Genomic DNA, 24,591 nt, shown 5'->3' with positions numbered 1-24,591 from the left:
ATAAGTTTACTGTGATTAAGTACAGGACACAAATATTATTTACTATCAAAAACAAAATTCACTATCAAGATTAATGTTTAGTTTATGACTGTCAAGAAAATGTATTATGACCCATCATCCAATTTTCCTCTCTACTTGAACCAAACTACACATTTCCAAGTATTTTTGAAAAAAATACTCCAGTGGGCTCTGTGCCTAAAACTGATTTTCTGATTGTCATGATAACGTAATAGGGGTCAGACCATTCCTTCAACCTCATATAAGAAGCTGTAAAAACATCCTTCGCAAGAAGCCTGAGAAAAGGAGGACGGCCACTACGGAGGGAGAGAGATGGTCAGGGTGAATCAGCCCGAAGGAGAGGAGCGAGGAGAGGAGAGGAGAGGAGAGGAGACCTCCCTACCACGGCTCCAACCCATTAGGCGCGGCATTTAATCCACAAATTACAATGCAGGTTTTAACAGGTATGTTTTGACTAACTGCAGGGGTTCTGTAATTGAGAGAGGAACACCACCATGAGGCAGTTAGGGAATCTAATGGCCCAGAATCTTCATTTCTTTTCAAGTTTTATCAACAGGCTCAGACCAGGCGATACCTATTAATGTGTAACTAATAAACCTTGAAATATTCAATTAAAACTGCATCACTTACTGAAGATCAAAGCTTTTATTTTGTCAGAAGAAAATTTTTATGAGGTTACACTCGGGATGCTTTTCAGCCGAGCATGTAGCAGAAGATTGAAGTGGTTGTCCTGTCAAGCAAAGATGCCAGAAACACTTTATTTATTCCACACCCAAGGGATGCATACAAAATCAATCCCAAGAAATTGCTGGGATTAAGAGTCTCCTGGATGTAAAATTGCTGTTTTTAAACAGAATTACTCCAAGCCCGGGTCCCTCCCTCCAGGGCAGTGTTCACAGCGAGGCGTAATGCATCAGTGCATGTTTATCCCAACAGGTCTAGGTGGCTATTTGAATGTTTGTTATGTGCCCACTCGGGGAAAAAGCCATGTTCACATCTGTACTCAGTGTCTATGTACTTCAGAAGATGACGAGAGTCTGGGAAGAAAAAAAGAATTACTATTCATCAGATGATCGCATTTGGGAGAATAGCATGTCTGGTTTGTTTAGGATCCTGTCTGTCACCACTAAATCAATTTTTAAAAGGCAAAGCACAGTTTCAGAAATACAAATCCAGAAGTTCAGATGTTGTGGCTGCTTCCGCGTCACATGAAATAAAACATCTGATACACATATTGCACAAACACGAACAAGGTTAATGTTAGGGACCTACACTGATGGCTATACAAACAACTTTACAAGTACCATTGCGATGTCACCCTGCTTCACAATTGCACCATTTCTGCCGTGGATTATGGCAGAGACAACTCTGTCTGGGTTTGTGCTAGAAATGCAGAGACATGTCATTGGACGCGCACACAGCAAACCTGCCCAGACAAGGCCGGCTGGCGTTCAAGCCACTCTGCACATTGTAAAGACATCCATGTGTCTGCCTTCACTTTTAACTGACAATAAAAAGGCCAAGGGGAGAAGCTGTTACTGCCTATCCTGAGGGGCCAACGTCAGCGGTGGTACCAAGCACTGACCGCTCCTCAAAATGACTGGAATTTGTCCAAAACGTTGGTTAATTTTTCAGCTGAAGCAAGTGCACACAGTCTTTTGAGATCGTATCATAAAAGAGCAAGAATCCCAAATGATTCATGAGACATAAATTCCTGAGAATCAGTTGTTGATAGAGAGAAGTCAACATACAATCAAAATGAGGTCTATTAAATATATTGGCACAACATTCATGTCATTGATTATCTTTGACCAGTGTCATCAGGCTTGGTTACACTTTCAGCCACTGATATGCTGCACGTTGAAAAGTTGACATAAAACACGAGTGGTTGGTGCGATAAAGTGATAATTTCACATGGTGTGTTGGAAATGAATATGGTATTTTCGTTCGAGTGCACTCCTCCGACACGAGGCGTATTAATACGGCTTCCTCGCACGCTCCAGCTCTGATGAGAGGGCTCATGGCGCTTTAATGACCACCAGTTTAATCTAAAACCGAGTGAGTAAAAGCATGGACGTCCTCTGAGTGCACTCCACACACAAGTAAAAAGGGAGGCTAATTTCACAGTCCGGGCTCTAAAAATATCAACTGAGCGGAGAGGTGCCACGCGGACCTATGGGTCAAAACATTCCCAGAGAGACCGCGCTTTTGAAACGCACCAAATACAATAATGTGTACGCTGAGGGCGTTCTGCGGATTCTAATGTGCAGCACAAAAGGTGGCAGCAGAAATGGACGGCGTCTCACTTGATCTCATACTCTGGAGACACAGGAGGAGAGGCTTCCTGCATTTGATGTGTGCAAATTATGTCTGGAATACTGGATTAAATTAGGATGATTAGCAGGATCCTCCTGGAAGAGTGATGTCCCTCTGATATGGCACTGGACATAAAGGCCATGCCAGGTGACAGCAAGCCTCTGCTGAGCAACAGAAGCGCGCTAAAGATTAACACTTCAAACTCCAGCAGTGGATTAGTATTGATTTTGCAATTCAGCTGAGTAGCACAGGAGATAATGTTGAATAAAAGACAGGAAATGAGTCACTTTCAGTGGCACTATTCAGCCCAACAGCCTCTGGTCCCAAGTCAAGCTAATACTTGATGTGTGGTTACTCTTGCCAACTACAGTGTTTGTCATATGGAAAGTGTTGCTACCATCGTCTGAACCTTCTAAGTGTGTTGGTCTGCTTGTATTTCTGTCTGGTGAGGACAGTGTGATGATCAGGTCACTGGAGAATGGAGAAAGATTAATACAAGCACTCCCCACCCCCCCACCCCCTCTTCCTGGGCACTCCATTCCGCCTGTCTGGTATTGATCAGACGTGTCCACATTAGGCGAGCGATGCTTTTATGATAATCTGCCCTCGCTTCATGTAATGGCTACATTAGAGGCACCATCCCTTAGTATCTGACACCTGTTTGGTCTCTTTAGAATTACTGTTTGCATTACAACGGTGTTTAATGGCCTCTTTAGTGGGGGCCAGGGTGGGGGAGGTGGCCACGGAAAAACTTTCCAGAAGTTCCAGCCGGAGAGAGCACTTCAAAAAGCCATCCTGGGAGACCCAATGATCGAGTGATAGATGACACTGTTTTGGTTTGTCCATTATGGACGCCACTCTTTGCCCCGCAGTTAAGCTCAGGGGCTGCACAGCCACAGGGTCAGTTAACAGAGGAGTGCATCCACACAGCTGTGGAGAAGAAGCCTGAGAGGGCTGATCAATATGAATATAAATGCTGGACACATTCCAACTCCTGTGTCACTATGTGATGGGATCACAGACATCACCAGCTAAAAGGAGTTATTCCATGCAACTTAGATTCAAGTTTTAATTTTTTTTTGCCATTGTAGATTAAATGATCACTGGTGACAATCTCTCTTTAAGACACGTGAGTGTGATGATTGTGTTTGGGAGTACAAAGGAGCTGGGTTGGGTTTATGGCAGTATTTGTGGCTGGCAGGTTTAAAGGTTGAGCCTGAAAACCCCTGGCTGGAGAGTGAGAGACTACTGAGGAAAAAAGCCACCTGGACACCATCAGTCTCACCCAAGGTAAACATCTCCGACATTCCTCCCGGCACGCTGGCCTGCACAGGTCAGGGGTCATGATGACAAACGAGTGACCCAGGAGCCCTGAGCGCTAGTGAAGTTTCTGGAATCTTTCAACGGGGGACAACGCTTAGCATTCAGATGGGGGCGGGGGATCGTTACCAGCGGCTGACACCGATGGCCCTTGGCCACAGGCCCGCCCACCGTTAACCTGCCACTGCAGTGACCGGGACCGCCCTCTCCTGGCCAACAGGCCCCAGAGGCCCCCGGGGGCCACAGCTACCCGGTGGCCTTTCACTCAGACACAGGCTGACTACTGACTCAGCCGACATCACTCAACAGCTCCCAACCACTGGGCTTGGATCGGAGTGATACTATCCTTATGTGCACATCTGCAATTCACTGGGAGGTCTTAATGTTGGCTGACAGTCATGAATCGGGGGGGGGGACTCATCTGGGCAGATAGAGAAAGTATAAACGATGAAAATAAATTAGAGGCAAGGAGTGAGAATGGGAAGTGTTTGCAGTGAGAGGTGTCAATGTAAGCAGTGTAACATATCATGCTCTCCAAAAAAAAAACCTTTCCAGTAGGAAGCAGGTTACACATCAAGAGCATGTAATGACAATATTTCATTTGAATGGAATGCAGACTATGCACACAGACTCACCGGTGGAGATAAGAACCAACTGGAACGAAAGTGGATTCTGCAGGTGGAAACAATCTCAGAGCTTGTCACTTCCAGCACAAAATGGGTGGATGCAAGGCAGCGGCTAAATCTAAGGGAAGAGCCCTCATATGCAAAGCCCAAATGACCTTTAAAACCATACACTTGCAAAGTTGTGAAACAGCACGGAGCGCACAAATTAAGTGAAAACATGCCCGTCTTTATCCACCTTTGCCTCCCTCCATGGGGGTGGACGAAGGTGTCACTTTACAGTAGGTTGCAGATCTTATCTCAAATCAACACCTCAACAACAAACATATGGAAGACTAAGGAAAGCAGAGTCAGAATTCCCACCCTGAGTGACCTGGAAGTCTGGCCGTCTCGACACGGTGCATGGCTCAGATAGAGGCTCACGGAAATCAAGTCACATGGGGTAAAACCGCACACATGAATAACCGGGTTTGACCTGTGGTGCGATAGGTTGTACATGGTGAGTCAACGGCATGGAGGGGAGGGCAGGGCTGGAGACCCCTACACTGCAGCCTGCATCTGACCCCTGGACCTCCGTCTGCCTGTTTGCACTCCCCTTCCACCTAGACACATTTTTCCAGCGAACTCTCCCCCAGCCACCGGGGCTAATGACTCACAGAGGGACATCTGCAGTCGTGTTCATTCTCAGAGCCAGAGTGAGCCAGAGTGGGCGCGGGAGAGCAGATTCCCATCTCCCACCCCGAGCTGAGGCGCGCGGAGTAGCCGGCACCGAGGCCCCCACACTCCGGGGTCCGTTTGAAGCCAGCTATGCATGCACATCCATCATGCTCAGACCCTCTGACAGTCATGTGATCTTTTGTTGAAAACTGAATCAAACCACACGCACAACGAGCCCAGCAAGGCCAGCATGTCCCTGCCAAGCACAAAGAGAATAATTTAATTCTTACACGGCACCTTTCATACATTTTTCACGTCGTGCCTTTGGGTGTCACTTTGGGAGACTGCCATCTCGACTCAGGAGACATCCTCTATGTTACGGTGCCACACCATGTTGAAGCCAGTAATTAGACTGATTTTCAAATGAAATCTATGATCAAGAAAAGTGAAGAGTAAAACAAAATATTTTGGCCCCAGTGCTGGATAACATCTTGCACGTCTGCTCTTTGGCACCAACAGGTTCAGATTGACCACTGGTGGATGAGCTCTGGGTTGTTGACCGAGGTTAGGAGTTCTATTTCTTTTTCCAGCTGGTACTGGCGTCTCATACCCTGACCCTGTGCTGCCTGGTGTTTGCGCTGGGTGCAGTGTGAACAGGACCTCTCTATGGGGAATAACTGTGGATATATATGACAGTGAGAGGAACAGAAGATTGTTTTCCAGTGTGTGCGTGCCTCCATATTGTTTAGGTCTCATTAAGACGGAGTGGGGGGAGGCGAGTGCATGCTTGGTGGAGCTCTGACTTTGGCTCCTGCTGTCTGTTTGCGTCTCTTCGCCACAGACTCCTCCTCCCCACACCTGACCTGAGAAAAAGCCCACCAGGCTTCAATTAACCATGAAATCAGACGAACGACCGGCCCATCTCTCTCCACACGCAACCCAACCTCCACAGGACCAGTCATATTTTCTAACAAGGAGCCACAAACACACAGACACGTGAAAATGGAACTTCAGCTCGCCTGGTGTTCCATTGATCACTAGCAACTGTCACTCCCTGTCGTTTGAGATCTGCTCTGTGAAGAATGTGTTGAGAGCACTATCTCCTGATCAGGTCCCCAGCTTGCAGTGGTGGGAGTGGAGAGGCACGCTGTGGCCTGGGGCGATAGGTCTCTGTTTGGGCTTGCAGGACTGACAGGCAGCTTGGTGATAGTCTGAATGGCACCTTTGGCTATGACATTATGGTCTGTTTGCAGGCAAACACATCGGCGCAAGTCTCAGTGGTCACATTTCTTTAACAAGGGAAAGGCCACTTTCTGCCCACATCCAAATTGAATTTGAAATGTATGTGTCCAAACACATTCCCAATTGCATGCATCGGCAACCTTTGTAGACAGAGGAGGGCACAGAAGTAGCTTTAGAATAAATAGAAAGGAATATTTCACAAAAATCAGTTTTCCCCTTCATAAGAGACTGGGCTTAGATGTAGCGAGGTCGCTGGTGGATGGCAATTATCAGCAAGGTGTTATTGTTTTGACCATGACCAGCAGGTCCCTGTCTGCCAGACGAGGTTCCAGATTGACACTAACGCTCTCCCTCGGAGGAGCAAGAAAGCGGGTCACAGGCAGGAGGCCCCCCACTCTGCCAGCGTTCCCCACCCCCCAGGGTGATGGGGCAGGGGGTGGGTGGGGGTCGAATGGGGATGCGAACCTGCTCGGCAGCGGCGCACAAACATCGCCTGCTGCCAATCACAGACCTGCAGGCAAGAGAGAGAGAGATAGAGAGAGAGAGAGAGAGAGAGAGAGAGTGCCGGCCCATCTGACACTCGTGGCTAATCAAAGTTCTGCCTTCATTAGGCTTCCAGATGATTCGCTAAGCGCCCGCTGCAGCACACCACTGTCGGCACCACAGCGGCGCTAAAGCTGTTCAATATTTCAACAAATACAAGGGTGACACTCACGCATCACATCTTCTGACACCTAATGAGCTCCGACCACTGGGATGCACCCCCCCGCCCCCCCACCCCACCAGCCTCTGAAGTGAAATCTGAAACCCAAACAGAATTCCTTGCTGAAGAGGCACAGTGCCACACTCCTGGAATCTGCCTGTGCTAACGATAAAACTGACAACTTGTTTACAGGTCACAAAAGCTAATGATAATTCAATTCTTATTACACATAATGTCACTGCCTAGTGATCAAACCCTTTGTAAAAATGTGAATAACATTCAAAGTTTGGTTACTGATCAAGAACAATAATGTCCAAAAATAGTAAGTCTTGAAGTCAAACCAAATTAAATTTGATTATTTTTTCTATTTCTTTTGTTGTAATATGAGGATATGCATTTCCATTAAAAATCTCAACATGGTACTCCCACACGGCGACTGACAACACCATGTACATCTGTTTGTGTCAGAAATAATCAGCGTGATACAAGGTGCACAGCCTGTGCGGTTGCTGTTTCAGATCAGGCTACAGGACATAATTACCCATCTTGGCCGTGACACACCCGTTTAAGGGTCACACATAATTTTCTTTCTCTCCTTCTTCCCCCCCCTCTCAAATCAGCCATCCGTTCCTTCATCTGTGGCTGGCTTCATCATATAACCGGGAGCCAAGTGCAGGAAGGTGGGGTGTGATGGGGTTGGGGGTACAGGGGATGCATGGGGGGCAGGAGTGGGGGTGGAGACGTTTCAAGAAGGGCAGCATAGGGGGAGGGGGAGGTCTGATGAAATTGGAAAAGCATGTGGAGATAGAAATCACTCTCCGACAGATTCAGACACTTCCTGCCACTCTGCAGATGCCACAGCACTGCGAGCCACCCTCCCGGGGGAGATGATTCACCTGGAAGGGGGGCCAAGCGCTGCCAGATGTGTAGGAAGCTGCCTGGGACCCACACGCTAACACTGTCTCGATTGTGCGCGGCATATGCTTTCAGTCAAGGGTGAAAAATGCAGGCACCAGCACATGCCAAAAGTCTTTCAAGCATGGCCCACCAGTCAGCCCCGAGCTTAACGCACTGATCCTCCGAGTCAGCAGATGCATGTCACCACAGAGCAAGTCAAGGCTGGTTAAACTATAAAACAGCTAAGGGACCTCGTCCAGACACCCAACCCTGTGCTAACAAAAATACACGTCTCTGTCACTTTTCGACACTCGCCAGTCCCAATTCTCCAGTGGTCTCCTGGGCAAAAAGACGACAGAAGGAAAAGAGATACGTGTCTCACTGTTACAGGCAAAAAAAGAAAAACAGAAAAAGAGAGAAAAAGGTAAAACAGGCTCAAGCTGGATCAAAACAACGACAAAGGCTCCTAAAACTCAGTGCTGATCTGCGAGGTCTGTACACGTAGACAGTAAGCGTGCTTTCTCATACGTAGGGAAAAAAATACCTCCTTGAGTTATGATTTTCAGGTTTTCATTTGTCATTACAACACTGACTAAGGCGAAAACAACAAACTCAAGGGCATGAATACCCTGTAACTATTTTTAAACACCGTGGGGTGGGGGGTAGAGAAATTCAAGTTTGCCAACACATTACCAGACCTCATAGTCTTTGGCTAGGGGGTGTGAGTCTCGCCACACAGCTGGTTTGCACACAGCCTTTTTTATATGGCAAATCTTGCTCAAATCCTCCTCACCTGGATCCCCTGGCTCCCAGATGGCTACCTTTAGCAACGCAGCCTGTAAAAAAGCTGAAGCCTTTAGCAAGAATGTTGATGTTACACAATGACCTCATTGTGCTGTGATGGAGCTTGTCTGAGCTCCACTCTGTGGCAGAGTCACACCTGTTCCACCTATGCCAAAGGGCTGCAAAAGCCAAAGTTACATCAATCAGCGTTTCAAGGCAGGCACCTAATGTGGCTTTCTGTCTCACGTCCCCGCCGCCCATAAATGGTTGCTTCGTGACTAGAGTTTAACCATCTGTGCGGAAGAAGGCAGAATCCCCACCTATCAATTCAGAGCTCAGCTCAAAATGTTTTCTTACAATCTTACACTGAGCATATCCTATAGCTGCACAGAACTGTTAGTACATTTTTGTGTTGTGTGTGGCAACACACATAATTTCACTGAATTAAAAGGATTATGTCTTTCAAGTAGCTCTCAGCATAAGCTGTACACAACTTCAGGGCACGTTTTCATAAAATAAACCTACTATTCTTAACTCTACCTAATACAAATAATTGGAGTCCTCCAGACTCTTAGGACGGCGATTTGAATAGCACCACACTCAACTGGCACGGAGGCACGGTGAGGAGTGCCAAAGCCCTCAAATTCTATCAAACTGAAAAAGAATGCCGAGTTGCGCAGATAGGCTTATGTCGACCCCCACACTCCTGGAACATGCCAGCGAAGAACAGCCAAGTTCTCAGGCTCTGTCCTCCCCTCCGTCTCAGGAGCAACTGGTTTGCAGCCAAGAACGCCAGATAAAATTCTCCGCTGTTATGAGTTTCTCATATTTCACCTCATTTTATAAAGAGAGAATAAATAAAAACCTCTGTACAGAGACCAATGATTAAATGTCATTAATGGTGTAAGGAACAACTCTCATTAATATGCAGGTCCTGAGGTTACTTCAATCAAAAAGGCTGCTTTAAAAACGTACAATGCAATTTAAGTTCTCAAATGATCCCAGCAAGCTGATGTATTTGTGCTTGGGGTAAAAAATATGGTCTTAAATTATATATAATGCAGCAAACGGCCAGGGCTGGCTGGCCGAAGTGTAATGGCAGTTTTATCTCTTGATCAGGTTTCACGCTACCTGACATGAGTGGGAGCGGAGGGGCTCGGTGGACGCCCACAGTTCACGGCGCTGATGAGGAGAGCCAGGCAGGCCCTCACACCGCTGCCAACACATCATCAATACTCTTCAGCCTCCTCCCTCTCTTCCTCCCTCCCTCTCTCACTCCCTCCTTCCCAGCTCTGCACAGCAGAACACAACACAACACAACTAAGGTTGGTATTTCCAGCCAAACTCCTCCAAACTCGGCTTTTCTTTCCCATAAACTCTACATTTGCTTGTTGGGGCAACATAAGTATTCCATTTAACCCATTACTTGTTTAAGCAAATTCCAAGTTGTCTCCTCCCTACCACTCCCTTTTTAAGTCACTAGTGAACCTGTGAGAAGAGTGTGACAAATAGCACTCCAGGCTAGTTCAGAAAACAGCTCCTCTGACTTGTCAGAGTCCCTCCTAATGTGGCTACCCACAAAAAAAAGCCATTTCTCTCTTCCATCAGTCTCACTGATTAGAAAACCACCACTTGAGGTCAACAATCATATTCAGCCTTAACGGATGACTTCCTCCCCCCTTTACCTCGTCTAGACTTTGTCACCTATGAACACATGATGACTGTAATTAGGTAGTCCCTCAGAAATGAGGCTGTGCCTTTTGTCCACAACACTTAGCTCCTGTAGAGCCCTTAGGCAATGTATTGTTGCGCAGGTTTGTGCTGTTTCCCCAACGTCATTAATTCTCAGTGAAGATGCTTTAGCGTGATGCATTGCTGAGGCTCAGCTCAGTGGATGTGGTGAAGCAGCTGTATCTGAGCTGTAGTGCTCTCTGGATTGTGCTATGAGCCGATCCCTCGCTAAGCCACTTGTGCCCTCCTACGCAGTGTGTATATTCATGAGAAGGCAACAGTGGTGAATGTTATTTAACACACCACAATGAGGCACTGAATATTTTCCCTACTGCATTTAATGCTCATATTTGACGTGCATTCATTGAGGCATTCTGCTGTTGTTTACTTGACAACTGGCCAGATATGGCTGACCCTGAAACCATGACTTCAGTTTGTGTGCGCTGCCCTGCAACAAGTAAAGACAAGAAATATACGGCTTGTTGTTGCAAAACATGTGATGGGCTCCTCTGAATGTTTAAGTGACTATTTGAAGTGAATAGGTTTACCAAAGCACCCCAGGTCATTGTCAGTTAAGTAAAGCCCTCAGAAATCTCAGAGGAAATCCACGACAGTGGAATTGACCAACAGACATGGACAAGGAGAAGACTCAAAGTAAAAGAGAAGTTGGAAATCTCATAAGAGACCTGCCTCCTTGCTACCCCCACCGCCTTTTTTTTTGGATGCGGAGAAAGAAAATCAATATACTCAAGCGCAATGCCTGCAATGGCATTGGTAATCCAGCTTCAGCATTAATGTTTCAGAGCCTCAGAGAGCTGCCTACTCTGCCCTGGTGCTGGGGCTCCTTGGAGGACTCCACTGCCTGTGGTTTGCCTCCAAAACAGAATACACAAGCATGGGCCTGCTCGGAGCAAGCGAAAGTCGTTAGCCAAATGATTTTCGTGTTAATTTGTCATAATATTATCTATAGTGGAATGACATTTCTGCAAAAAATAAAAAAATAAAAACAGCACCTAAAACGTTTCTCTGAAATGTTGGAAAATGAGGAATGCTCTGTAGGAGTATAGAGTCACCCTCACTGTGCCTGGTGGGATTCTTAACACAATATACATTTTTTTTCCATTCACAAGAGTTCCCAGAGTTTTTGTATTTCTGAGCCTTTCTTGAAGGCCAGTGCCCATTTATCAGCCTCCCATTACCCAGCTTTCTCTGGAAAGGGTTGGAGTCAAGCTTCAAATGCACTTGTAAAATAACAACTGATAAGAGGGATGGGTTGGTGGTTTCAGTCAAGGACAATTACCTGAAGCTGCCCTGCTTTCTACAAAAAAGGGAAAAATTTGGCTCAAAAATGCAAGCAGTATGTCACTTTGAGATAACACCAGCCCCCTTGGTAATGATCACCTCTTTGTGTCTGTAACAGCAAGGCACAGGCAGATTTGGGCTATCTCACTGGCCCATGGGGAGGGCTGAGGACGGAGTGGTGGAGTGAGGTTCGGAACACTCCTCCCTAGACTCTGAATCATATTCACAGAACTTTGGAGGCATTTGGGTGTTTATGCCACAGTTTCCACATTGCTATCCCGTGACATTAGGAAAGCATAAATCAGCTGGGCGACAGCTCCCTTGTAGAGACTGGTACGGGGAAAGGGAGCTGCCACTAGCTACGCCCACAGCTTCTGCCAGATGTGCACTCTAAAACCCCAACAGCATCAACTACCCTGACACTGCTAATGCCTTTGTTGATGCTAAAATATTCACCCTACCTCCTGTGAAGACATGTGTTTTTCCACCGTGTGCATGAATTGGTGGCAAGTTACAAAAGGAGGACAATCATGCACCAATGTCATATGGCTTGAGTATAATTAGACAGCCATGTGTTAATTATCTCTGGAACATAATGAGGGTTTCAAATCAAACACAAAACAAACACAGACACAAAACACATGTAATAGAATCTGCACACATGTGCACAAAGCCCCATAATAGAATGAGCACAGACACACATTTTTGCATAAATACTGAATGCAGTAGCTGAATTTGGATAGCTGGTAGACTTCCTATTTCGATTAATAATAATGACTTTTCAACAAGTTAAGATAGAGACACATATTTTTGTTTGGACAATGACAACAAACTATAAATTAATTTCAATCAATTAAATCAATCAATCAATCTATCTATCAATCTATGCCAGAAAAGAAAGTGGTAGTGTTTAAGATTGCTATAAATTGCACATTTTGAAAAAGAAGCCTCCTTAACTGTCAAGTAGGTAACAGTGTATTAACTTTATAATTAGCCTACATTAACCGTCAAACAAAATTATAATCATTAATATAAACAATCACTAATACACTAATACTTATCAAAATGACATTTGTTTTATTAAAAGCTTCAACATAAAAGCATATGTTATACACAGGAGACTATATAGCCTAGATAATGCCATTTTTTATTGACTAAATTTTCAAAAAGTACAAAGGAAAAGCACTCTGTAAACTTGATACTGTATGTGTATGAAAAAAAGATCTAACATCAAGCCATACGATCCAGGTTTATCCAGAGTTCATCCAAGTTTACACCATCTACTGTATACCTGAACTCTTCTGCACAATAAATGGTGTTGGACACATTTAGCTGTGGAAGGAAAGAAAACACACAAGTAATCAAATCACTTTGCGGTACTTTAATGTTGGTTGAAAGGCACATTAATGTTATAAGTCTATCCTCCTAAAGGATACTCATTTGAAATGTCTTGTTGACAATTGAGTGTAATAAACATGAATGAACTACTAAAACTACATTATCTAAGGGAGGTGGTTCACTAACGTAAATGTACATATATTCCTACTGAAGGTACATATACCTACTGAACCGTTTAGGTACAGGACCGTTCAATACAGATGTACCGAATATACCAAATGCACTCTTAAATAGTAATCAACAGTAGGCTTTTTTGCTTGTGGACTGTTTCAAATTCATGTCCCCACAAAAACATATGAAGTGGTGGTCCATATGTCAGTTTAATTAATTAATGCATTTTCAAAAACTATTCCTGCTTATGTCTTGAGCATCATGAATATTTACAGTGAATGATAGGCTACCAGTACGTACAGGCTTGCCGTACCAAAAACAAACCGAATCGTGATTTTTGCGTACCGTTACACCCCTAACCTAGAGGTCTCAACCTCAAGCAGTCTCAACCTTTTTCAGGCCAAGGACCCCTTGGCTCATAGAAATAGAGGTTCTAAACTGAGCTAAGTAAACTAAAGCATTCACAACTAATTGTAGAGTATCCACCAAGTTCTAGGTAACATTAAGTCACGTTACCTGATCGTCTATACGTAAATGCAATATTACGGCATATCCAAGAGAACCATTAAAATAACATTATATTTTACTATTTAAGATGAACGACTACTTTCAAGTTACCCTGTCAAGTAAGTTCACAAAATAATCTAATTTTAAAGTGTAATTGTGTAATTAATATGAGTAAAATAATAATACAATTATTAATAATCAATCAATCACCCATTATGTTGATTTTAAATGGTGTTCAATAAATATGGCACCTAAAGATGGACTGCTTCAGAAAAAGAAATGGAAGTCTTAACAAAAAATTTGTTTTTTTGAGGAACATCCCGATATGTAATTCTTACGCACTGCCAGTCATCAAGAGTGATAGACCTATAAGAGAGATTTTTTACATTTTTATATGATAACTATGTTTATTAATCCATCCAAATGTTTTTTGCTTCCATGGCCAGATGAAAATAGAATTAAGCTGACATGAGAAACTTTTGCATGGTTTCCAAGATACAGGTGATGATTAAACTTACCCACTGGCTCAACCTCACCTGCTCTCTTTTAGTATATTACTGTGATACAATGATGATTCAAACAATCCAAGGGCACATTTCAGTAAAATTGTTTCAGTAAAACAATTAGGCACAATATAGGGAACTTTTAAAATGTCCACTTGAACTTCTTCAATTGGAGTCAAGAGAAAACTGGCCGTCCCCCAGGGGCAAATTTGGGGTTAGGCCTAAGGGATGTTCAGTCTTCACGCGCTCATATTCACAGGAGAAATAGCTTTATTCTTCATCCTGAGGTAACGTTAACGTTTAGCGCTTAGCCTAGTTCTACGAGGCAGACATTTCACTTTGTCTACAATTAGCCTACAAATTTGACGACGACACGACTTGTTATCCACAGCGGAACATAATGTTATAATGAATAAGGCCATGCAGCGGCAACTTTAAACCTAGTTTTAGTTGTAGGCCTACTCATGTAATTCTAGTTCTAGTTCTACTCATGAAACACCTAAAAAGTGTACATTTGCATGATGGTATGTGACACATGACATATCTTACCATCAATAGGCCTACAGCATACTCCAGCACTCCCGAGTTCTGCAAACTGATGGATCCACTTGTCCGAAAATGCTGCCCAATGAAAGTGACAATCTACGCCAAGGCATGCGCATGGTTGTAGCCTACTGCATTGCAATTTTTAATATATTACGCGATTTCTTGACGTTGCAGTTTTAAGGCAAACATTAAAAGTAGAAAATCAGGGCATTATTATGCATTTTCCTTATTGAATATATTTCAAATACAACTTTCACCAATTTAATTGCAAATGTTACTCATATTGATGTGAACAAGTCTTACCGACGCCATGTTAGTGACTTGATGATCTTGGTACCAATAGCCTACGTTTGTCAGCGTTCTGCACCTTTCCATGACACTTAGGCCCTTTGCACCACTTTTACAATGTGGTAGCCTGTCTCATGCAATTACACTACTGCCAAAAATAACACCAATCTCGAATTTATGTTCAAACTGCTCGAACGCGCTCCATGGTTGTAGTCGCCTAATGTCACTTCTTTAGAATGGCATGGAGCAGTGCCGATTTGTCACAACTTCCTTGGTACACCTGTTGGCCTCATTAGGCCTATCAGATGAGCGCAGAATGCGACAGGGGTCATAGCAAGGATGTGGGTAATTAGCTCACACCTCTGAATATCTATTGGTAGGCTAGTATAGAAATCACCCCACATATACTGTAAGTTTAGCTGTTTAAATTATTTTTACATTGAAAGAGGAAAGGTTGTACTCTGAAATGTTTAGATGTGAAAATTGCAGACAGAAGTTATGCATACTCTTTTACAAAATCAAGCAGACTTGGAGTTAAGAGGAGAGATTATTGTAACCAGGTCAAGTTCACTTTGGCCCGATTCCATTCATTGAGTAAGCAAGAAGTTAGTGAACCGACACTTATTGGATTTACTGAACATGGAAGAGAAAAACCTGTCGGATCAATGGCTAGGCCTAATGGTCACAGACAGATATCCAGAGCTACCCGTTTCGTGATTGATAAGATGTCAACATTATCATTAATTTTAATCATATAATCATCATTAGATTCTGAGAGATCTTTGGTTTAATTTTAAATCTACCTTTAGAAAACCTAAACTGCTTATCACACCTTATGGAGCCCTTTGTACAGAAGGGACCAAACAAATAAGGAAAAATCTATTTTGTTCTTCAGCATCTATATGCTATTTAAATAACATTTAAATGAAAGTGGGTTCATTTTGATCAACAATAATCACAGAAAACTTTATTTTATTATATAAGACTATTGCAAAAAAAATATTTTTCTGTTACAAATACCTGTGGAATTACTGTGGAATTCTTCAGTAAACAAAACAACTATATTGCAAAACGGCTGTCATTTCATACCTAAATATTATCTGTGTGTTTTTCCAGACCAAATAAAAAAATACATATAGGCTACACGTCTATTCATCACAGGAGTTACTATTCATTGCCCTGGGGTAGCACTCTTCATGTCGGAGCATGTAATTACTGGTCTTTGTTGTGGCTTGGGACACTTTGCACTCTCTTGATTTCGTGCACTTTCTCTGTCTTCTCGCCTGTGTCTTCTTGCCTCCCGTCCTCTTTTGTTGTCAACACACAGAGAACGTGCCCAATAGCAGAGGTGCTGTTAGGTCTTGCACCAGTGCCATTCCTCAGTGACAGTATTGATTGCTCAGCCATAGACACTGTAATTTCTATCTGTAGTTCCTGCCTTTGCTCCCTGTGCGGTGATTTCTTCCCCCTCAGGCAGCGCTCTCTTCCGCCACAGCAGTGTTCACTCTCCCCACTCTCCAGAGTTATTACTTTTCCCCCAACTCCACCATGTCCTCATGCAGAGGGGAGTGCTCGTGTAGTCCTTGAGGAGATTGCGGACTTTGCTGCAGTTGTGGTTTGCTGACATACACTTATAACACACACACACACACACACACACACACACACACACACACACACACACAATCACACACACACGCACACACACACACACACACACACACACACACACACACACACACACACACACACACACACACACACACACACACACACACACACACACACACACACACACACACACATAAGAAAGCACACTTTCAAGGAACAAGCACTTCCACCTAACCTGTTCCTGTAATCCATCCAATGAGCCAGACAGTTGTAATTAAAAGCCACGTAGGGCCCTCCTCACCCCAGGCACAGAGAAATGTCATTGAAGTGATTAAATGAACTTCCTAGAAGAGAAATGATAAAAGACTTATTAAATCCTTTACGCTTAGAGTTCACAATGGACCATTCAAACAACACATCTTTACTGTTATGAGAACAAAAGCTGTGTAAGGTGTGGAACAAAATGGAAGTTCATTACAAGTAAATTCAGGCTGTGAAGAGGCCTTTAGACATGTGTGGGTGATGGTGAAGCCTCCAGAGTTTGCTGCTGGTGAGGGGTCATCAGAGGCTCAGAGTGACAGCGGAGTGACAGGTAGAGGAGCAAAGCTAATCCCCCCAGATGAGAGGAATGCCACCACTGGCCCAGCCACCGAACGCAAGCCGCCCGCAGCCGGCAGGACCGCGGCGGTAATTGGGGGCTTTGGAGGCCGCGGAGGCATGCAAACATCTCCGGCTTTTTTGCTCGGCTAACCTTCTGCTCGGCTTCCACCCTCCGCACCAATCCCTTCATTCCACCTGAGTGGCGCGCACACAGCTGCCTCTTTGTTGACTTCCCCTTGGCCCCCTCGCTGGCAGGGCTTGCGCTCGCTCCCCCACCCAGCTCCCCCCCCCGCGCCTCATCGCTCTGATTAGAGGATGGCTCTCACCGGCATGTCACGTACTGTACATCAGAGGAGATCAGCGAGCCAGCCCGAAAAGTCAGATGACACTGAGCACATGCATGGCGCACTCACCCACTCCTCCTCAACGAGAGCACTACCCATAACAACAGAGCGGAGAGGCGGCGGCTAACTAGACAGACAAATTGGGGGAATGGGTGCAATCTGGTTAAAGAAGTAGACAGGAAGAAAACAGACCTTCTGTCTGAGGAACCTGTGAGTTGTCATGAGCTCCGTGAGCTTTGACTTCTTTGTTAAAAAAGCAACAGTGGATCTCTGATATTTAAACTGTGGTATAAGGTATATTAGATAAGTTAAAGGTTGAAGAAGTTTACATGCAGTATGTTTATCTTGGACCTTGTTTTATCTGTGAAAAACATGTCAGGCTCCCATCAAAGCTCTTTTTTATTCTCATGTGACACATGGAGGTCTAGCACAAAGGCCTCTGGGACCCAGCTTGGGGAGTCACTTTTGGCCTGTGTGCCCATAAATTACAAGGGTCTCACTGGTGTCCCTCCCTCTTGACTTTCCCCCCTTCGATTCCCTGAGGGGATGGAACTCAGAGGGAATGCACATGTCACATATGTCCTGCCTATAGCGCCTCCCTCACACCGCCACACACCACGCTTCCGGCATCCACGGCCCCACTGGGCACTGAGGAAGTCCCGGTTCCTGAAGCCATCAGTCTTGGCCTCCCATAGGTCAGACATAAATGTGACTTATGGGTCGGGGATGCCTGCTGAATGATGCCGTGCACCAACACTGAGTGCTGTTTTTCTAGCACTAAAAGAAACAGTTCAGAAATGGTAGGAGGTGGACCACATGTGTTTTCTTTGCTGCGTTGTGCCCCCAAACTGCAAGGGCTTCTTTGTTTGTTTTCCAAACAGAGAGTTACCTATCAAAATGTATCTATGCAGCAAAACATCCTAAAGGCCAAAATGTCTTTGCTATGAATAAAATAACTGTTACATAGTTAAATAGCAATAGCACAGTTTCACCAGTCCAGGGCACAACCAAGTATCAATCAATCTCTTTGTCATAGCCATACACCAAACCATCCATGAAGACATCAATAGGCAGCCGTGGCACAATCATGCACAAGACATCCTAATGACTTTGGACAGAATTTCAAGCTGTTCGGTCCTTTATGTAAGGTCAGTCAAATATATTAATTCACCACCTGTTGGGAAGAAATCAATGCATCCTTGCTTAACTAATATATTCATATTAAGATGGGAGGTTTTGTAAACTCCAGAGTTTTATAATTGTGATGTAAAGTTGCTCCAGAAAAAAAACAGACTATTTTTGAAGTTTTCTCACTTTCAATAATGACACAGCGGCTATTGTTAATTCCCTTAAGCACTGACATGAAATGAGTACATCAAATCTTTCTCCTTCCCTCTAGCCATATTGTTTTCACTGTTTGTCATTTTAATATGCACGTTGTATACACTGTTTCTTAATTACACTGTGAGCATGTGCCTTGTTCTTGTTTCTGTAAAGTAACATCTTGATGGCTGATGGTAACAAAGACAAGTGTACCATGCGGTGCTCTCATTAATACTGGGGGGAAGGGCCTTTGGAAGGGGTCGGTTCACAATAGGTTGCTGAGGCGGTAACCACTCTAATAGCACATGAACCTGAGCTGATGGTAACGTCTATAATTTTTTTCATTTCTCTTTGGGAGTAAATACAGTTGAAGGTCAGTAGACTTTAACTCTGGAGGCACAGAAAGAGGGTGGAATGGTGCGACTGAATGGTGTATGTAAGGGCTGTGTAGAGATTGCATTTTGCCCCCAAAGATCCTGACCGCTGCTAACTGTGGTGGCGCCTTTCATGTAGACTCCGAGGTCAGAGATTCATATGGATGGTGGAGAGGGGAACCTGCAGGACATTGTCTTGTGAAAAAGCACCTTTGCCCCCATGTTCTCTCCAGGGCCACAACACCCTCAGGGCACTGTGCTGCCCATGGATGTCTAGCCGGATCATGGTGTCAGATGGCTTCGAGCCTTTTTAAAATGTATTTTTCAAAAGGGGAAAAATCAATAGGATGAACCAGTGAACACACGGCTGTGAAATGTGAGCCTCTAATATTTACTCATCCTTAATCTCCTCCGGTACTGAACAAGTGCTTGATTGGCAATAAAATTACATTATTTTTTACATCTTTTTTTCTGAGGGTTAGATAAGGTGTCAATTATGTGTCTTATATTATATGAATCAAAGGTCATATTTTCATTTGACATTATTTGGATGGTTCCCTGAGTGGGGCAGTAGTTTGAACCAGAGTTGTGGGATTTCTACATCTTGACAAAATGACATTTTGAGTATGTAAACTCTTGTATACCCTGCAAAAACTTACAAAGACAAAAAAAAACTAAACAAAAGAAACAAAAAATATTTTTTAGCTTACACAGTAGCACAATGTGTGATGGTGATATTGTGTTGACCCTTTACACTGTGGGGTCTTGGTGGAGAATTATAGTGTTTGGCTGTCAAGCTGCAGCGCACATTTGTGCCCCTGAGGAGCGGCAAATTCACATCTCTCCCAAACACGGTGCCAGGGGATTTGCTCAGTGTGGTTATGGGCTTGTCATAGCCCTTAAGGCACAAGAGGAGCGAAATTACAAGCAACATCAGAGCTTAGCTACTGAACAAGAGTGGCAGACATTGATGATCAGCCAGGCCTTTGGCTACTGCCCCTCAGATGGCGACACGCGCGGCGCGAACCCAGCAGCCGCTGTGTGTGGAGCTGACATAGTTGGCCCTCTGAGGAGGGTCCAGAGTGAGCAATGTGGAAACCACAGCAGGCGAGAGAACATCTACATGGCAGCTGTACGCCGCATTCCAGTGACTCTCCTGGTCATAATTATAATCCCTGCCAGTGGATGGCATTTACGAGCCAACCACAGAGTCACAACATGGAACTTTTCCCTCTATGAAGACAGTGGTGGGGTTTTTTGGGTGACAAAACCACAGTCAGAGTTCACCATCATGCGTCCTGTTATTCAAACCTTGAGTTAAGGGTGATAGGCTCCTAAGCTTTATCTTCATTGTGAAGGTTGAAGTGGGATGAATACACACCCCTCCCCTTTCTTGTCCACACAGAATCCTGCTTGAGGAGAACCTGTTTAGTATCTGGGTCTCCCTATCTGCAGTCCGATCACACACTGACACCACATAACTTCAAAGGCTGTCCTTTTGATGCTAGCCATCAATATGCATTTCGTCCAGCACTACTAGGTTTTAAACATTCCTCTCTCCCATTTTTTTCCATCAGAGTAATTGCCTTCAAAGTCAATTAGTGCAAGTTATTTGCGACTATTCTAGTAGCAGAGGACTAAATGCTTACAACTGAGGTGTGGGTCCAAGGCAGTGCTAATTTAGTGCTGCAATAAATTGATTTTTTTCCCTACTAGTCTTTCATGAGTTCATTTACAAATGGTACACTAATTTAAGAAATGTTTTGAAGATCGTTGGGCATGCTTTTTCTTATATGTGGCAGATTGGTGAGTATGTTTACTTAATTTGTCCAGTTTTTTGCAGCAGGTTTAGGAGAGCTGCTTAATCTGCTGTTTGCCTAATGCTGCCAGGGTCATTCCTCCGTGCGGCTTGATACACCCCTTGGAAAATACATTTTTTACTCTTAGAGCCAGATCAAAGGCTAGGAGCTAAGATCAAAGACCAGTATCATGCAGCTTTGGTCACATCTGTGTTGTTTACATGAATGCTAAAGGCACTTATATCAAATATTTCCAACTTGAAATATATATGTTTTGTATCAAAGTATTTTGATGTCACTTTTGAAGTGCACCCGTGCATCGGGGAATCATTTTTAAATTTCACATTAACAGCTTTTTTAAGCTATAACAAGATTGGAGGGGTAAGCTGGAGATGTGTTTGCATCTGTATCTGCCCTGTTTTCCCATTTCCAAGCCGTGGCTGGGCTGTCAACAGCCTGCATCCCTGTAGATATCCCAGGATCGGAATCCTTAAAGTCATGCCTGGGTATGGATCGCTCCCAGCTTCTGGATCAGAGTGTTTCCAGGGCTCCTCGATACTGCAGCGACCTAATCTGGCCCGGTGTGGTAGCATTTGTTTGGGGTCGGTGTGTTGCTGGTGGGTGACCTCTGGTACTTCGAAAATATCGCCTGTCAGTAATCTACATGGACGGAGGGGGGGTTCAGTGAACTGTGAACTTGCCTGCTGTTGAGCTCGGGGCCAGAATCGTAACGGGATTACAGACCCCGACGTCTCCTGTGCTCACTGGTGAATCTGTGCCATGGTGAGTCATTAAGGAATATTGTGGCTGTGCAGCTCATGACTAAAACAGCAGTGGCTCTCTTTGCAAGGGTCTCTGCTGCCCTCGCAGGCTGTGTGCTGGAGGTGGGTGGGGGGGTAGAGGGGGACTCTTGGGCTCAAGGCTCTCTCCCACCCCAATGTTGACCCTTGACAGCCGAGCATTTGTGAAGATAAGTGTGGCGGGGGAATGTGCGGTTCAGCGGTTCGGGGCAATCAGGGCAGGCAGTGTGTGCGTGTGAGGGTGTGTGTGTGTGTATGTGTGTGTGTGTGTGTGTGTGTGTGTGTGTGTGTGTGTGCTGGGTTCATCTCACCACTGGGACATAGAGGACCCAAGACCTAGGTCTGCCCTATTGCCATCCTCCTCCTCTCCTCCTGGCAGATTCCAGGCCAGTGGATAAGAACAACGAACTGGCTGAAGAGTTCAGGAGCCAAGCTCATTTCACACTCATCTCAATGTACATCAAAATGTGTGTCCATTCAAACCTGATACATAGAGCCATTAGGTTCTTAGTTCTGACTTCTCTATACAGAGCACCTCTTCATTTTCTTTATACTAAACATTGTGAATATATTTTACATACATCTCTGAGATTACATGTTTCTGCAAGAGGTTCAGTTTACCAAAAGGAATGCTGCAGAGCTATAAAATCTCTCTGCACAACTCACAATGCCAATTAAAACCAAAAGCCTGTTCATAACACACTGCATTCCCCAGCACATTTTATTTATATATTGTGAAAGAGCTTGGGTGTTCAGTTAATTGTAGCAGGCAGGTAAGTGCTTCAAGGTCCTCCACTCTGTTGATGGACAGTTTGCTCTCACAGGGCTCAGTGACTGCAAAACATTTGAAGTGTAAACTGCTGAATATCTGGTTAGTTTCAGATGTCATGCTGGTGCTCCATGGCTCGTTGCGATGGCAGATGCGCATTGACGCTCAGGGGCCTGCAGCAAGCACGCCCAAGCAAATGCCTGTTCAGAAAACCGGAAGAGGTGACACATCACATCAGGTGATTCTGCCTGGCCGGCCGCTTCTCGGGCCTTTTGTCACAGATGTATTATAGCGTTATGTCAAATGTTAACACTCATCGGGAGTGACAGGCACCTGAAAGTGCTTGTGGCATACGGTGAAAACATTTAGCACTGTAGCGGTGCCAGATATCTCTCACATTGTTGCTCTATCATTTTCTGAGCGGTGTTTTCCCCTTCCAAAATCGGCTGGCAGGTCAGAGATTATGTGGCCAACCTTCAGTTACAGCCCCGAGAAGTGAACAGGTCCTTGGTGACATTTTTCATAGTGCAATAAGGGAGGCAATCAAAATGATAATATTTCCGTACAAAATGGCACAGCATGCATTTAAAGGCTCTTGATGAGGCTCTCTGGTGCAGTCTGATTTTGTTGTAAGTTTACGGTACACAAAGATTCTGAAAAATTCTTTGGATATGCAGGTGATGCAAAAAACTAGATGAACTCTGCATGTTATCCACTTGCTTGTTTGTTATTTTAACACACTGTGATGTGATGGACATGTGAACCCATAAAATACACTAGGAGCCAGACATACTGAGGTGCAGCTTTTTAAAACTGCTGCTGATTGTCCTGCATTTCTCTGACTATATCAAAAGTTATTTCATCAACAGTTGGCATTCTTTTCCCTCATTTTTGAATAGGTCATTATATCCCATCGTGCCGAGTTTATCTGACAACCTGACTTTATCGAGGGACATTGGGGAGTCCTTATGGGTCTTGCTCTTGGTGACTTTGCATTGAAATATTAAGCATTCATGTACATCTGTTTTTTTTCTTCTTTTTTGCATTAAACCATATTTTGTGTAGTGCTTAGGAATACTAAAGCATAATTTATATTTCAGGAGTTTGACACCTTGACATCTTTGGCACCTCTGTTTTGAATTTCAGCATGCGGTTTGACATGTTTATATTAATAACATTGTGATCTCTGAAGGCCATGGCCCCAGGCTACTTGAGCAAGACTACTAAAGAACAGGATTTCAAAAGGAATACAAGAGCAGCCTGGGGACTCGTCAAATCAGCCCTGATACTTTTGCTTGCTAAAAATCCATTACACCCAAACGTATCAGTGAGGAGAGAGGAGCGAGAGGGGAGGCGGTGGTGGTTAGCACTGTTTGTATGTCTCCCGCACGTCTGATCTTTTTGGGGGTTGATCGCTGATTAAGTATGCAATCAGAGTTTCGTGTGATACTGACAGTAGGGGTCTGTTTCTACCCTGAGTGCACAGTGGCTCAGACGTGTCACCCACATTTATTCCAATGACAAATCACTGGGTGTTTTTGTACTCAGTCACTTGGGGAGGCGTCCGCCACAGTGTGGAGGGAGGGAGGGATGGAGGGAAGGGGGGGTCTCATGAGGAGGTCAGCGCTCCATTCCCAGGCGGGAGTTGTCCTGGACTGGTGGTGTTGCTCTGTAAGGTTTCATCATTCCTCCTTAGTCAGGCCCTGTCTGGTGGCTACCACACAGACCATCTGCTCTTTCACTTCCCTCCAACAGGCCTGACCACTCACCCTCTCACCAAGATCGGGGGTTTCTGGAGCAGGACTGGAGAAGCACGGTTCAGTGAGAAGATGGACCTCTCAGCCACCACATGGAAATGGGTTATGTCTGTGTGTGATTGCTTTTAAATGGACACAGCTGCTTTTGATAAATTCACAAGAAACATAGGACTGGTCACTGTGTGTGAGACACTGATTGAGACATTTTATGTCAGATGCATGCAGTATAATATCAAAACAAGTGGTATAACTGGCAAATAAAAATTGTC

The 24,591-nt window shown here is 44.6% G+C and overlaps 1 long non-coding RNA gene across 1 annotated transcript; it reads left to right on the top strand.

Annotated features, from left to right (window-relative positions):
- The first annotated feature begins 267 nt into the window (after positions 1 to 267).
- LOC143126332 (uncharacterized) lies at positions 268 to 24,591 on the top strand. Its single transcript, XR_012987462.1, has 3 exons — positions 268 to 461; positions 9,679 to 9,884; positions 24,321 to 24,591. It is a non-coding gene; the product is annotated as an uncharacterized LOC143126332 (long non-coding RNA).

The sequence above is a fragment of the Alosa pseudoharengus genome, unplaced genomic scaffold (genome assembly GCF_046254945.1).
Source record: "Alosa pseudoharengus isolate Yale_2024_CS ecotype anadromous, Long Island Sound unplaced genomic scaffold, YU_APseudo_1.1 YU_APseudo_1.1_scf_16, whole genome shotgun sequence".
Classification (NCBI taxonomy): Eukaryota; Metazoa; Chordata; class Actinopteri; order Clupeiformes; family Clupeidae; genus Alosa; species Alosa pseudoharengus.
The sequence above is the reverse complement of the archived record's forward strand: the minus strand, read 5'-3'. Positions and strand labels throughout refer to the sequence as shown.